The 16,521-nt window shown below is 40.0% G+C and overlaps 1 long non-coding RNA gene across 1 annotated transcript in view; it reads right to left on the reverse strand.

Annotated features, from left to right (window-relative positions):
- Positions 1–16,521, reverse strand: part of LOC122464483 — a 122,160-nt gene that overhangs the window by 97,849 nt on the left and 7,790 nt on the right. The window contains exon 2 of the long non-coding RNA XR_006288564.1: positions 8,349–8,467. This is a non-coding gene — a long non-coding RNA (uncharacterized LOC122464483). The remainder of the gene's footprint in view (positions 1–8,348; positions 8,468–16,521) is intronic.

Below are 16,521 nucleotides of genomic sequence, written 5' to 3' on the forward strand. Positions count from 1 at the left end.
AGAAACCTCACCACTGGATGAGGTTCAGCTTTCTCACCAAAGTGGCATGACCCAGCTTGCTGTGCTGAACTCATCATAAACTATACCCCTGAGTGCAACATTCTTACAGCTGGTGTACTACATCTTTACATATCAGTGGGATATATTTGCATCCAGAATATACAGAAGTTTACAAGGTAACATAAGCATATCTAAATGTTTCAAGGAATTAGATATTTAAAAAAGAAACATTTAGTTTTAGCACTTTTAGGCCACATCTACATTGGAAGCCACTGGTGGTGGCATGTAGGGTATGTGTAGCGACACGCCACAGTGAAAAGCAGATTGCATTCACAATGTGGTGTGTAGCTATATGGTTCCAGAAGTGAGGAGGCAGTGGGACACTACATTGCTAAAAATAGCAGTGTAAACAGGGGAGGCACTGCTTCAGTGTGTAGAGAGCCATGTAGGGTCCATAACTTAAGGGTTCAGACACGTCTTTACTCTCCTCACTTAAGCAGTCTCTCACTGTTTACACTGCTATTTATACCTGTGTTGGGTGTGTGTGCAGTGTATGTACTCTATGTGCCACTGTAAGGCATGTGCAGTATAGACATACTCTTAGTTTTAACAATAGTAGGGTTGTGTGACCCACCGTTATAGCTTTGCACAATCTATCAGATTCACCAGGGTCCATATCCCTTAGGTTCATTTGGAGTTTGGGTCTCTCATGCACCTGAAAATCTTTATGTGAACCCCAAGCAAAGTTATCAGAAAATCCTCAGTTTTATAACATAGTTTCCAAGTTTGTTTTTCCAGTCCGGCTCTACAAAAAGTTCTGCGCACACCAGATCTAGGGCACATACACTTTGATTTGTCTTCTGTGGGAAAAGTCAGCAAACCTCCCTGAACAGCTCCCAGCTCTGCAGCTGCTGAGGCCCAACTGAATTAGGAGTGGGATTGCTGACTCTGCCCTATGGGGTTGCTGAATAATGCTTATGTGGTACTTTAACCCTGCCTGCTACCCAAATGTGGAATCCACAGGCTAGATCCTCCTGTCACTTATATTGGTGTAAAACAGGAGCTGCTCCACTGAACTCAATAGATTGGCACCTGTGTAAAACCAGTGTAAGTGAGAAGAGAATCAAGCCTTGTGACTCCATCTGAGATTTGTCAGGCAGGCCCTGAGGAAGATTTAAAATAAGTCTTTTCAGCAATGTCAGAAATAACTCTGAAAAAAGAAAAGGAGTACTTTTGGCACCTTAGAGACTAACCAATTTATTTGAGCATAAGCTTTCGTGAGCTACAGCTCACTTCATCGGATGCATATTGTGGAAGTGTAGACTTTCCACAGTATGCATCCGATGAAGTGAGCTGTAGCTCACGAAAGCTTATGCTCAAATAAATTGGTTAGTCTTTCCACAGTATGCATCCGATGAAGTGAGCTGTAGCTCACGAAAGCTTATGCTCAAATAAATTGGTTAGTCTCTAAGGTGCCACAAGTACTCCTTTTCTTTTTGCGAATACAGACTAACACGGCTGTTACTCTGAAACCAGAAATAACTCTGATTTCCTTTTTTCTCTTCTATCTGGTATAGGAAAGAAACACCCTTTCCAATCTTACCATAAAGATGCCTTCCTCATAGCTTTATAAGCACCCACCCTCCACCCTCAGGATGCCATTTTGATGTCAGAACCCTTCCAAAGAAGATGGACTGGATGGCTTCTCTTTAGCGACTGTTAATACCACTCCTTAACTGGCAGGAGATGTTAGCTATTGGATTAAGTGCCGGCACTCCCTTCTCCCCAGGGGCTGAGCACTCAGTCATCTAAACACTCCCAGCTAAGGGAACAATAGATCCTGAGTAGGCACAGAACAGCACAAACACAGAGCAGGCCCAGCCTGCTCTTCTACTCTCCATTTTACCTTTCATCTTCACTTTAAATCTCTTTTCCAGTTTTCCTATGGGAAATGCTATCCTTGCAAGGCCCACAAGCATATTTTGACTCACTATGTTCATAGATTCACAGATTTGAAGGACAGAAGGGACCAGTGTGACCATTTAGTCAAAAATATTCCTAGAGCATTTATTTTAGGAAAAACATGCAATCTTGATTTAAAAATAATCAGTAATGGAGAATCCACCATGATCGTTGGTAAGTTGTGGCCAATTACTACTTTCACTGTTAAAAATGTATGCCTTATTTTCAGTTTGAATTTGTCTAACTTCAGATTCCAGCTATTGGAACGAGTTATAGCTTTCTCTGCTAGATTGAAGACCCATTATTAAATAATCAAGTCAAACCTTAATCTTCTCTTTGTTAAGCTAAATAAATTGAGCTCCAGTCTATCACTATAAGGCATGTTTTCTAATCTTTTAATCATTCTTGTGGCTTTTGCCAAACCCTCAGCAATTTATCAGCATCCTTCTTGAATTGTGGACACTAGAACTGGACACAGCATTCTAGCAGTAATCACACCAGTGCCAAATACAGAGGTAAAATACATTCCTCTATATTCCTACTCAAGAGCCTCCTGTTTATGTATTCCAGGATTTCATTAGCCCTTTCGGCCACCCTGCTGCACTGGCAGGTCATGTTCCACTGATTATGCATGATTATTCAGAGTCACTGCTTTCCAGAACAAAGTTCCCGATTGTGTAAGTATGACATACATTCTTTATTCCTAGGTGTACACATTTACATTTATCCCTGCTCAAACATATATTGTTTGCTTTATGCTCAGTTCACCAAACGATCCAGATTGCTCTGTATCAGTGACCTGCCTTCCTCATTAGTTAGCACTCCACCAATTCTTGTGTCATCTGCAAACTTTATTACTGATGGTTTTATGTTTTTTTTTCCCACAGTGTACCATCTATCTCTATGATGAGAGGCTTGATGGAATGGTGCGTCTCTAAATGCTGTAAACATGGCAGAAGATCTTCCTAAAGCCATTGGATGAAGCATATGGGAGGAGGACAGGAAAATGTGAGGACCATACATGTGAAAATATTGCTAGATGTGGATAAGCAATGTGAGGAGCATGAATTGACATGAACAATCAAATAAAGTTGATAATATTTAAACCTAGACCATCCCTAACTGTTGTTTGTCCAACCTGTTCTTAAAAGCCTCTGATTATGGGAATTCCACATCCTCCCTTAGAAACCTATCCCAGAGCTTAACTACCCTAATATTAGTTACATCCAATGCATCCGATGAAGTGAGCTGTAGCTCACGAAAGCTTATGCTCAAATAAATTTGTTAGTCTCTAAGGTGCCACATGTCCTCCTTTTCTTTTTTATTAGTTACAAAGTTTTTCCTAATATCTAACCTAAATCTCCTTTGCTGCACATTAAGCTCATTATTTCAGAGGACATGGAGAACAACTGATCACAGTCTTCTTTAAGAGCCCTTAAAATATGTGAAAACTGCTATTAGGTCTTCCCTCAATCCTCTTTTCTCAAGATGGTCATGGTCATTTTTTAAACTTTTCCTTATAAGTTAGGTTTTCTAAACTTTTGATCATTATTGTTGCTCTCCCATGGACTCACTCCAATTTGTTCACATCTTTCCTAAAGTGTGGTGCTCAGAATTGGACACAGTACTCCAGATGAGGCCTCACCAGTGCCGAGTAGAGCAGGACAATTACCTCCTGTGTCTTACATACAACACCCCTATTAATACACCCTAGAATGATATTAGCCTTTTTTCCAGTTGGATCACATTGTTGATTTATCGTCAGTCTGTGATCCACCCCCAGATCCTTTTCAGCAGTACTAACACCTAGCCAGTTATTCCCCATTTTGTATTTGGGCATTTGATTCCTTTCTTCCGAAGTCTAGTTTCTCATCTCTATTGAATTTAATCTTGTTGATTTTAGATCAGTTCTCCAATCTGTCAAGGTCATTTTGACTTCTAATCCTGTCCTCCAAAGTACTTGCAATTCCTCCCAGCTTGGAGTCATCCACAAATTTTATATGCATGCTCTTAGTCCATTTCCCAAACCATTAATGAAAATATTAAATAGTACCGGATATAAGACTGACCCCTGCAGAAACTAGATAAATTCATGGAGGATAGGTCCATCAGTGGCTATGAGCCAGGATGAGCAGAGATGGTGTCCCTAGCCTCAGTTTGCCAAAAGCTGGGCATGAGTGACAGGGAATGGATCACTTGATGATTACCTGTTCTGTTCATTCCCTCTGGGGCACCTGGCAATTGGCCACTGTCAAAAGACAGGATACTGGGCTAGATGGACCTTTGGTCTGACCCAGTATGGCCATTCTATGTTCTTATGACCTCACGGGATACATCCTCCCAGTTTGACAGCAAACCATCTGTGTGTGGTCTTTCAACCAGTTGCACACCTATCTTATGGTAATTTCATCTAGACCACCTTTCTCTAGTTTGCTTATGAGACTCTCATGTGAAACTGTGTTAAAAGCCTTACTAAAATCAATATTAAAGTATTTGGCCAGATCCTCAGCTGGTATAAATTGGTCTAACTCCATTGTTTCATTTTCATAGCATTTGACTAAATTAACATTATAAATTCTACTAAGAATGCAAGTTTAAAAATACCTAATAACATTTTCAAATATTTATGAATTAATTTGACTGAGATGCTAGCAAGAATTACTTCTCCTTTTATGGGTATTAGCAACTATGTTTCCATTTCTATTCTATACATCTGTCTCCACAGAACTGACTTGAACGCTACTTTCAAATAAAAGCGTACAACAATAAAGTAAACTAGCCAGTTAGGCTACATACAGTACAATCAATGCTACAGTAATTTTGCCCTGTCAGTTCAAACAAGCTTAATTGAAAAGGGAAGATCTTCCATTTAACTGCATAATTTAGAAACTCCCCACTCCAGAGAGTTAAAACACATTGTGGGAGGGAAGATGATGTAACATACCTGAGCTGTACCATACACTAGTACTAGCCCTGCTGCTTCACCTTTGTACTTCAGGAACCTCTAATTACAGAGTTGTAAGTCACAAACTGTGCCAATATTGTAAAATGTTTTCCTAATGTGTTCTTTAATGTTTCTCTTTGTTTTCCTGTTATGATAAAGAAATGGTTTCAGGTAGCCAACTGCAGTCTATACAATAGATTGGCTATGTAGTCAAAGCTAACTTCCTTTGTATCTCTGATTGCCCTGTCGTTAGCACATTGTCACAGTGGTCTCTCATGCTCAACTGGAAAGCCAGGATAAATGTGCCCTCCTCTAAGTTCCATTCCTGATGCTGCTCCATTTAGTAATCCACCTGCTGTTGCTTTCAAAGCCATTTGGATAGCAACTTCCACCTGAGGGATGGCCAAATGTACCAACCCTCTGAGCCACATACGATAATCTTCCGAAGTTAAAGAGCTGGGTGCACCTGCCAGGGCTCAGGGCTTCAGCCTTGTGGCAGGGTGATGGGTCATGGGGGTTCTGTCCTGCGGGGAGGGATTTTTGGGGGGCTGCAGCCCCATGGTAGGCACCTGCCAGGGCTCGGGGCTTCTGCCCTGCAGGGAAGGGGGTTTCCTGGCAGGTGCGCCCCATGGGGCTGAAGTGCCAAGCCCTGGCAGGTGCCTACCAAGGGGCTAAAGCCCCGAGCCTTGGCATGCACCTTCTGTGGGGCTGAAGCCCCAAGACACCTATCCCCCGCTGGGCAGAAGTCCTTAGCCCCACCCCCCTCTACAGGGCAGAAGCTCCGAGCTCCCCTGCCCAGTCTGGTAGGCGGAGATTGCGGAGCGCAGGAGTATTGGGGGCTCTGCAAGCTGCACTTTAACTGTAAAAGAGCTGTGATATGGCCAATGATGCATCTTATATTACAATCAGAAGGTAATATTCTTATGCTTTATGTAATGAACATTCAAATGTGTTATGTCTGTATATAATTTGCTAAAGTTTAAGCACGATTTTAATGAGGCGGTCATTTTGGTAACTTTTTTTCAACATTGTGCAAGACCATAATAATGTAGAAATGATAAATATTTTTTAATATCATCCACTTTAAAACACTACAATAGAGCAGGAAATCCACACCCTGTTTTTTACAATTTTAAAATAACGTTAGTGAAAAGAGAGATACATGAAGAAGAGCTGTTTATGAAAAAGGGTATAGATTCACTAGATTAAAAAGTATTTCAGCAATACAAACATCTTCCATGATAATCTCAGAAAACATCTAAATAATAAAAGTTAAAAATGTGCTGAAACTAATGTGCATGCATAAACATGTCTTTGCTTATGAACTGAATAAACTTAACGAACATGGCAAGGGAGTTAATTATAAAATGAATTCACAACCACACCTATGTCTGAAAGGCTTGTAAAGGTAAATGACAAGAAAGAAATCCAATAGAACAGGAAATACGATATCTATGACTATAAACTATTTACGATGACATTAATAAAAGGATGGGAGGACCACCTTTTCTTACAAAATTAGAATCAGACCAATGAAGTGATTAAACATACAAATATTTCTTCATTTGTTAATTTCTGTTTGTCACTCATGGAGTCTTTAAATTTCTCCTGGCTGTTGCAGATGTCCTGGCTCCGAATAACACCTGTAAATAAAGACTTTTGCAGTCTTGCAGAACCAGTTAAATTTTGAGAGCCAAGGATTCTATGCTTGTGTGATGGAATGAGCAACACAACCAAGTCTATATTTCTGTGATAATGACTTGTTTTTTATGAAACAAATTCTCATGAGCTTCAATTGAGGTTGAAGCTGACGTCAGTAGGAACTGTGGGTCCTTAACACCTGAGAAAAATCAGACCCCTTATATAGGTGCCTAAATACGGATTTAGATTCCCAATTTTAGGCAGCTGAGTTTGAATATTTTGCCCTAATTGTCACACAACTCACAAAAGTCTTAGAATAGTACATCTACGGTTACCTTTATCAACCAAACTCAAAGAATTAAATCAGGTTCATTTGACAAAATCTGTAGTCCATAAAACCAAATTGACTGGCATTATCTTCATATTCTTTATCAATTAATTACTGTATCACCTTTTCCACTATTTGTTTGGGATTGATGTCAGGCTAACTAGCCTACAGTTATCTTGGTCATGCCACTTGCCCATTTTGAATATTGGCATAACATTAGCACTCTTCCAGTCTTCTGGAATTTAAGACAAGATGCAACATAGGAGTGTAAGTAACAGTTGGAAGGAATGGAGGAGGGCAGAAAAGGGAAATAATATTAAGAATATGAATTCTCAGTGGCCAGCTATGTGCACGGCTAGATGATTCATATAAATTTATTTTTCAAAAAATCAATCAATCAATCAATCATCAGGTATTAGTTAAGAAAAGATAATCAAAAGTCTTTAGTAGGCACCTGCCTAGCTATTGGGGCAGCGGTGCTCAATAATTTTTGCAGGGGGGCCACTCTACCCATTTTGGTAAATCATCATGGGTTGCACATTTCTATTACATTAATTGAGAGGTGTGGGCTCTGGGAGGGAGTTTGAGTGCAGGAGGGGGTTCTGACCTGGGGCAGGGGGTTGGAGTAAGGGAGCAGGTGTGAGGGGCAGGCTTTGGCCAGAAGGCGCTTACCACAGAGGGGTGTGAGGTGCAGGCTCTGGCCGGGAGCCTCCCGGCCTGCGGCACAGCAAGGCGCTCAGGCAGGCTGTCTGCCGTGGCCCCACACCACTCCTGGAAGCGGCCGGCTGCTGCTGGTATGTCTCTTTGTGCCCCTTGGGGGGAGGGGGGCAGCGGGTCTCCATGCGCTGCCCGCGCCCACAAGCACCACCCCTGCAGCTCCCATTGGGCAGTTTCCAGCCAATGGGAGCTGTAAGGACAGCGTTGGGGGTGGGGGCAGCACACGGAGCCACCTCCCACCCACACCAGGGGTGTGCAGAGACTTGGCAGCAGCAGCTGGCCACTTCCGGGAGTGGCATGGGGCCATGGCATGCAGGCAGCCTGCCCAAGCGCCCTGCTGCACTGCGGGACTTTTAGCGGCCCAGAGATCATGAAGCGGCAGCCAAAGAGCCTGGTGGGCTGGACAGAAATGTTAGATGGGCCGGATCTGGCCCACGGGCCCTATTTTGCCCACCCCTGTATTAGGCGATGGCAATCTCCCATAAGAATCATAACAGAAACAGCTCACAATGGACATTCTTAACCCTAGACATGAAACCACTTTTTTTTAAAACAGTGTGTTGGACTATTAAAGCCAAAATTTCTGTTCCACTATGTAACGAATATGGGTAACAGATAGAGACAGCTTACATAGCAACTAAGGTCAAATTCAGACCTCAAATTCAGTCCTCATTCAATCTTATTGAAAGGATAGGATTGCACAGGTGTCAGTGAGGACATACTCTGGCTTCGAATGTAAACTATGTGTAAACTTACCTGGTACTGATCCAGATCACAGCTGGCCCTGGTGAGCACTGTGGTGTTATTGGACTGGTACTCCAGCTGTTGTATTTGGCATTTGGACTGGCAGACGTTTAGATTCACAGACTCCATCCCTATGAGGAATAAGCATTGGTCATCAGTGTAAGCACAATGCAACCACTGTTGCGTGGGAGGAAAACTCCAGATACTACAGTGTTGGGAGCCATGTATGTAGCTAGATAGATATACACTGAAAGGACCTTAAAATTTCATGTTAACTCCTGGCTCCGGAGCTGAGTGGTCACAAGATCTCAGTAGTAGAAAGCTGCTTTGAGCCAGGATTAGGTGCTTAAAAGAAGATACATCAACTGCGTGTTTTTCCTAAACCAACCAAGATGAGCAGTTCCTTTTGTTTAAAATGAAACAAGCCCTCTAACATTTTAATCCTTTTTTCTCTTCACTGACCACAGTGAATTGAGATGAATCCAAATATAAATAATATTCTAAAGAGGAGCCTAAAAGGACTTAATTTGGAAGTAGCACTTGTACATTTCTTTATCGCTACCATGCAGAAAACATTAATTCTTGATAAATCAGAGAGAACCAGATCACTTTTAAAATATTTCTTTCAGAACAAAACACAGTATTTTGACCGAGATTACTGCATTTCGTCAAATTAAATCTGCTCTAAAATAGTAGATTTTAAAATATTAATCTCTTAACCCCTTCCCCCAAAACTTAGAAAGATGGGCTTCTGCATCAGGTGCAGCCAGTTCAGTTAATTGGCCTCTCAGGCCATATGAGAGTCAGGATGGGGAATATTCCCCATGCCATGGACCCACCATCAACATGTTTTTCAACAGAAACAAATAGACAGATTCTGCTTTCAGCCACACCACTGAAATCAATGGAGCTATTCCACACTTACACGGCTATAATTTAAGAGTAGGATCTGACCTTGAAGTAATATCTACATTTATTTTTGCAAATCATTTCCCACCTTTGCTACCATCATTCCAACTCCACATAAAGAAGTAACGGTGAAGATACCATTATAGACAGGACACCAAGCAGTCATTTGTATTTTTAACACGGTGTTGCTTCACCTGGTCTAGACAACATGATTAATATGCTGAATGCCACTTGTCTACACTAGACTTTTACCAATGAAGCTGAACCAATGATGGTAACAATGGTACATTTTATAAAAATAAGTCTAGATAGACCATAGACTCCAAAAGACAAAAGTAGAAATAAATAATTTCAATATTTTGTGGCACATGCACAAAGGTCAGTGAAATGAATGGCATGTCGCACTTTTTTTTTTTTAAGGTTATATCATATCATTTACAAACAATTAGGATTATGTACCACCCTGAGTAACAAATAGCATGACTCTGTTTCAGAAGCAAAATTTCAGAATTTTGATTTCAAAATTGTTGGATCTGTCTCATCCTCTACCTTCTGTTGACTTCAACTGTGCTTCTTAACCTGCAAGAGACACCACTTGGCAATATCTCCTTCACTCCCCACATCCTACTGCACACAGATCTCTCCCATTCTCATGCTATTCAAAACACCCTCATTTGCTCCCTTTCAAACTACTTTTACTTCATTTCAGAGTTCAACAGGTTTGTTCCTGGATTGGATGGCCTATTAGAGCATACTTTCTTCTGGGACTTCCCTATCAGACACACCCTCATATGCAGATACTTATATGGTGGGGAAGACCAAGGAAAACCTGAGTTTTGTACTGATTGTCCAGTACGAGGCAAAGGGTGAGACTGGAACTTGTTAGGCTTCATGAAGAAATCTTGCCAAAGCTGAAACATTGATTGCAGTGCAATGTGTTCCTGAGGCAGGGCTGTGACCATTCCAATTTATCACATTCATTGGTGGTGTGAAAACAAAGGTTCGTCCTACATACAATGCAATTTAATTTTTTGACATCCTAGTGTTAGTTTAACATTATTTGAGGATCACATTACTGTGCTATCCTCCTTCCTTTTTCTTTATGTTGTTTCCAGATATGATTAAGTCCAACCACCAGGACCAATGCATATGACTAATTGGTACTTTGATAAATGGCACCATCCTTTCCACTAGATATAGTAATACTTTCATAATCTGTTTGAAAGACTTACTCCTTGTGACTGCAATCCAGTCTAGCATCTTTCTGAACTTCACCTTTCTTGGTGTATAATGCTCACTATGGCCAAGTGTAATACTTCCTAAATAAAATCAAATTGCTTTTCACCTTCCTTATAATAAAACTGAGGTTCTGAACACATACTTCATTGTTTGATTCATGGCTCTATTTATTAATGATCATGACTGGAATCTTTAATAGTTATTGGCCAAGAAAGGGAAAAGATATATAGTGAGGTCTCATAAATGTTCTTACAATAACCAGTAAGGTTTAAATCATCCCTTCACATAGAAGTACTCATGGGACAGAAAAACATACTTGGGCAACTATGCATGGTTTACCTTTCTGTCATGGCATTCCAAAATACATTATCCACTTTGGTGAAGGTTTGTGACTTGTTTCCTTGCTAAGCAACATTGTGAGTGCTTTAGAGTAACAGCCGTGTTAGTCTGTATTTGCAAAAAGAAAAGGAGTACTTGTGGCACCTTACAGACTAACCAATTTATTTAACCACTTCATGAAGTGAGCTGTAGCTCACGAAAGCTTATGCTCAAATAAACTGGTTAGTCTGTAAGGTGCCACAAGTACTCCTTTTCTTATTGTGAGTGCTGTTTTTCTTGCTTTAACTCATCTGTACCAAAGTATTAAATTCCCTTATGATTGTAAAGTTCTTCCACCCTTTTAGAAAAAGCAATTATCTTTGCACTTGATTCTTTCCAGAGGGAGAGAGCATGAATAACATCTCCATGATTCAATGATATGTATGTACAAGACTGGTATATTTTCCCTGCAGACTGAGCTGAAAGGTAATGTAATGCAACAGAAACTCACTCAAACACCTCTTACCAGAAAATCTGAAGTTTGATTATGTCTCCAGACATGCAACTTTCACATTAAAAAGTCCTCCATTTATCTGATTAAATTTCATTCTATTCATAAAACTGGAGTTCTTCTTCAGTTGCTTTTGAGGACTGTATAAGACACCAAGCTTTCTATACCAAATTGCCTTTTTAACCTATGCTATGATCCCGCATCTTTTCCTTCTTTATGGTTTTGCTATAACCTTCTCACATGTCCTGATATGATCATCACCTTGATCAACTGGTCCGTCAGCCTTCACAGAGAGAGCGCTGATCACAACACATCATTCATGTTCTTCTAGGCAGTCCTTCAGCCACTCACTGGTTAGGCAGTCAGTAGCACTGGACAGCTGATTGGCATAGCACACCACAACCCAGAACCCCTGAGTGATCTGCCAACCTTAGCCTTCCAAGTAGTTAGGATTACAGGCAAGCGCCACTGCTCCCACTTCCTGATTTGATAACCATATTAATAAAATAACCAATTTGAGTTTTAGTGTTTAAAATTAAATCCTCTATCAACTTTACACTTCTATGCCAGCCTGTCAATGCCATAATTTCTTCTATCTACCACTCCTTATATTATTATCCTATGTTAGTTACTATCCTATACTTGGTATAACCAAAGTAAAAGCATTCTAACAGAACTTTGTCACAAGATGAATGTTTCCTGCTTGAAAATATATTACCTGACATTTACTATACTTGTATGAATAAGATGGAAATTATTATCCTGGGAAAATGTCCTGTACTACAAACATTATCTCTTAATTATATATTCAACTTCCTATTAATTGTACATATTGCTCAACTTCAATGGGTTTAAAGATAGATAGATAGATAGATAGAAAGTTTCACCCATAAATGGATTCCCAACTTAATTTTTGCACTGCAGACAACCAAAGAAAGCTCAAGGTCTGATTCCCCTCTTAATTACATGAGCTGTGCACTGGTATAAATTCAGGGGAATAACTCCTGCTTTACATCAGGTTAAGGGAAAGGAGACTCGGTGTTTTGGTTCTCTCGTATGTTAAAGATGTAAATGTGGAACAGAACAAAAAGTGTAGTGGTATAACTACAAGACTCTTTAAAAATTCTTACAAAAATGTCAACAGTTTATAGCTGATTCCAGCTGATGTGTTAATTAGGCACACACCCAGACACACAATGTCATCCATCAGTGAATCGGAGAGAATATGGAAATAAACATGGAACGGAGGGAAAGAGAAGAAAGGAAAGAAGAGTGAGAGTCAAACAGGAATTATTTGTTGTCAATGAAAATTAACAGATTTACTGCACAAACAGTACAGAAATATTTATTTCATCACAGTAATAGCATTGCGTTCATGCTACTCCAGCACGAACTAACTAATTAACTAACATCAGACCCATTAAGTCTACTAACCTGGCTACAAAGCCCCTTTTTTTCAGCTGAATTACTTCTGCCTAGGGTTTTAAATCCCCTAATTTCAGGATCTTAGGAGACCATCTAGGTTGTTTCTCTGTAGTCAGGTCTTCTTTAGGGAGGATACCAATGGTTAGAATTCTGGTATGAAATCTTGGTATTTTGCCATTGACTTCAATGGGGCCAGGTCTTTGCACCTGGAGTCATCCAGCATTCTAACCACAGAGACCCAGCTAATGAGGACTATAACTATAGAGTTGTAAAAGCGGCAAAGAGTCCTGTGGCACCTTATAAATTAACAGACGTATTGGAGCATAAGCTTTCGTGGGTGAATACCCACATCGTTGGATGCATGTGACATAGAGTTGTAGTTTATAGCATGATCCTCACCCATGTGTGGTCACCGGTTTGGAACTGGCAACACTGGCCAGTGCTCCAGCCATCTCTCTGGCCACATGGGCCTGAATGCATTAATCGGGAAGCAACAAACAGGGCCAGAACATCCCCAGCCAGGGAGCAAGCAACAAGCTAGGCACCCAGATAAGGGCCAGCAGGTCAGCCACAACAGGAAGCAACCAAATTCCCTTACTAGCCCAGGTAAATAGCAGCCAGCACCATAGACTAGCCACCCAACCACTGCCCTGCACCCAGTCCAGGACAAGAAGCCACCATTAGCAGAGCCTCAAGGAGCTGCAAGAGTAACCTGAACACCAAGCCAGGGATATATCAGAGCCAACCAGGAATATAGCAATTCCTATGTTTCTAAGGACTTTTCCACTCTGTAGCCTTGTCAAGCTTAAATTTTGGTGAGCAGAACATATGCTAATGTTTATGAAAATAAATTAATGCATAATCATCAAATATGCAAACCAGGGCATTAATTCTATTGTGTGACATCTCCAAATTGCTGGAACTTCATCTTTCACTGGTATATATATTTTAGCACTTGATCAGGGAGAGAGACCTACAAAGTACAAGGGGGAAAATATCTATACAACATTTTAAATGAATAAAATATTGCATTCATCAAATGACACACCTAATCACTGTTCAAATATTTGTAAAATCGGTCAAAATTGTAGTGAAGTATCACTTGAGGGTCAAAAGCAGAGAAGCGTATTGTGACTTAGGCTTCCATCTGCTTCTACTTGTATATCCTTTTCAAAACATTATCTGCCCAATCATGATCTAAAAAAGAAAGAAACACATATTGGTGAAATCCTTCATCCACAACTCCTGTAGTTAAGGCTGCAAGATGGTTTTCCTTATGTCCCTTATAATATACTATTTTCACAGTGTTTTCACTGTTTCATAATAACTTTTAGAATAATTACCAAGGAGGCTGACATTTGCTGTTTCTTCCCTGCCCAAAGGTGATGATTATTTTAAGTGTTGGAGTAAAATCCTTTCAATCCTTATTCAGTTATTGGAGAGGGGGAATTGTACATGCATTTTTAGACATGGCCACAGGAAAAATGGCTAGACTTTGAAACTTTGCAGATACATAGAGCCTAATCCTACCCCTATTGAACTCAATCGGAATTAAGGTTTTAGAGTAGCAGCTGTGTTAGTCTGTATCCACAAAAAGAACAGGAGCAGGTTTGGGATCATGGCATACACCAAGGAACATGCTTTTTTCTTAGGTAAAAAAATTATTTTGATTTAAGAAAGTGAGGAGTATTGGAAAACTGCATACTGAGTTAGGAACAATATTGGTATGTACTAATATCTAGAGGTGAAAACTTAAGTATAGACACAGTTAAAAAAGCAAGTTTGTAAAAATTATTCCTTATTAAACAATAGAACTACTCCCATGTGTGTTCTGAATCACAGCTGTTTACTTAAGTGATAACAAAAAGGTTTCATTAATTTTTTCTCTTGTTGGGACTACAAAGCCAATGCAATACAGAGTAGAAACTAACAACTGTTCACTGAACACTCGCTTGCTGTCAATAGTTCTAGTAATGACATTATTGTCATCTTAGGGCTGTTACCTCCCCACCAAACTGACTAGAAGAAAAGTGCTGCATAATTCCATACAGTAGAAGAGGAATGTTAAAAGGGATAACAGAAAGTGTTTCATTATGAAGGACTGTTGGTTCTTTAACGGGGTGCAACAGCTCGCTCTCTCACACATACACAAACACCATTTTTAGAAGGATTTAACTAGGTCAGAAATATTTAAAATGCAGGAAAACATTTTCGTGTGATGTTTCTTTAAAAAGAAATGGGGAAAGTATATTAGACCAAAAGGTTCTGGAAGGCTGAACAAACAGCTATCCTGAGAGGAAGAGAAACAGTAGTATGGCTTAAAGTGAGGTGTTTATTCTTGAGCCCTATACCTTGAGAGCAGCTAATACAAGGAAAACAGCCCTTTGATATTCTGGGAATAAACATTTGTGATAGAGCAAGGAGGAGTAATACTTCAGGAACTGCCAGAGAAACAAGGCCCTGTGAGCAGATGAGAAACTTAATGTTCATACCTAGAGAGAGGAAGTGTCTGACTGGGGAAGCCCTACTCAGTGACTGAAAAAAGGGACACAAAATTAACAAGTCCGGGTCAATTTATAATTATTTTGGTATAATCTTCAGTAATTTGATATGATTATAATGAAAGTCAGTGAGGTTCATGGGATTTACAAGTCTAAATTAGAACAGAATTTGGTAATTTATATTTGAGATAGAATTAGTTTGGGGAATAGTATTTTACTGAAATACATATAAAATTGTTATAAGGATTAGAGATAGAGTAGAGTAGAGTTAACCTACTGTGTGTATTTTAAAACAGGGACTACAATAAAAATACTGGTCCAGCTCACCTTCTACAATGTATATACTACAAGGAAAAAAACTCTGTGAATTTTCTTTTCCAGGTTACCTCCACATTTTCCTGCTAATGGAGTGGGGTTTACAGCCACACACATATATAGTGCAGAAGCAACTCACAGTTGTGTCACTCATTTCTTTAATGAGTATCAACAGTCACAGCCTGCCCTTCCTACCCTCTATCTAACCTGACAAAATATTATACGCAAGAGAAACAAGATAGAGTTTCAGTGTTGATGTGATGTGAATAAAGAAGTAGATTGTGCCAAACCAACCTGATCTCCTTCTTTGAGAAAGTAACAGATTTTTTAGACAAAGGAAACGCAGTGGATCTAATTTAACTAGATTTCAGTAAGGCGTTTGATACCGTGTCACATGGGGAATTATTAGTTAAATTGGAAAAGATGGGGATCAATATGAAAACTGAAAGGTGGATAAGGAAATGGTTAACAGGGAGACTACAGCGGGTCCTACTGAAAGGTGAACTGTCAGGCTGGAGGGAGGTTACCAGTGGAGTTCCTCAGGGATCAGTTTTGGGACCAATCTTATTTAATCTTTTTATTACTGACCTCAGCACAAAAAGTGGAAGTGTGCTAATAAAGTTTGCAGATGATACAAAGCTGGGAGGTATTGCCAATTTAGAGAGAGACCGGGATATCATACAGGAAGATTTGGATGACCTTGTAAACTGGAGTAATAGTAATAGGATGAAATTTAATAGTAAGAAGTGCAAGGTCATGCATTTAGGGATTAATAACAAGAATTTTAGTTATAAGCTGGGGACGCATCAATTAGAAGTAACAGAGGAGGAGAAGGACCTTGGAGTATTGGTTGATCACAGGATGATTTTGAGCCGCCAATGTGATATGGCCGTGAAAAAAGCTAATGCGGTCTTGGGATGCATCAGGAGAGGTATTTCCAGTAGAGATAAGGAGGTTTTAGTACCGT

This window comes from Chelonia mydas, chromosome 2 (genome assembly GCF_015237465.2).
Source record: "Chelonia mydas isolate rCheMyd1 chromosome 2, rCheMyd1.pri.v2, whole genome shotgun sequence".
Taxonomy (NCBI): domain Eukaryota; kingdom Metazoa; phylum Chordata; order Testudines; family Cheloniidae; genus Chelonia; species Chelonia mydas.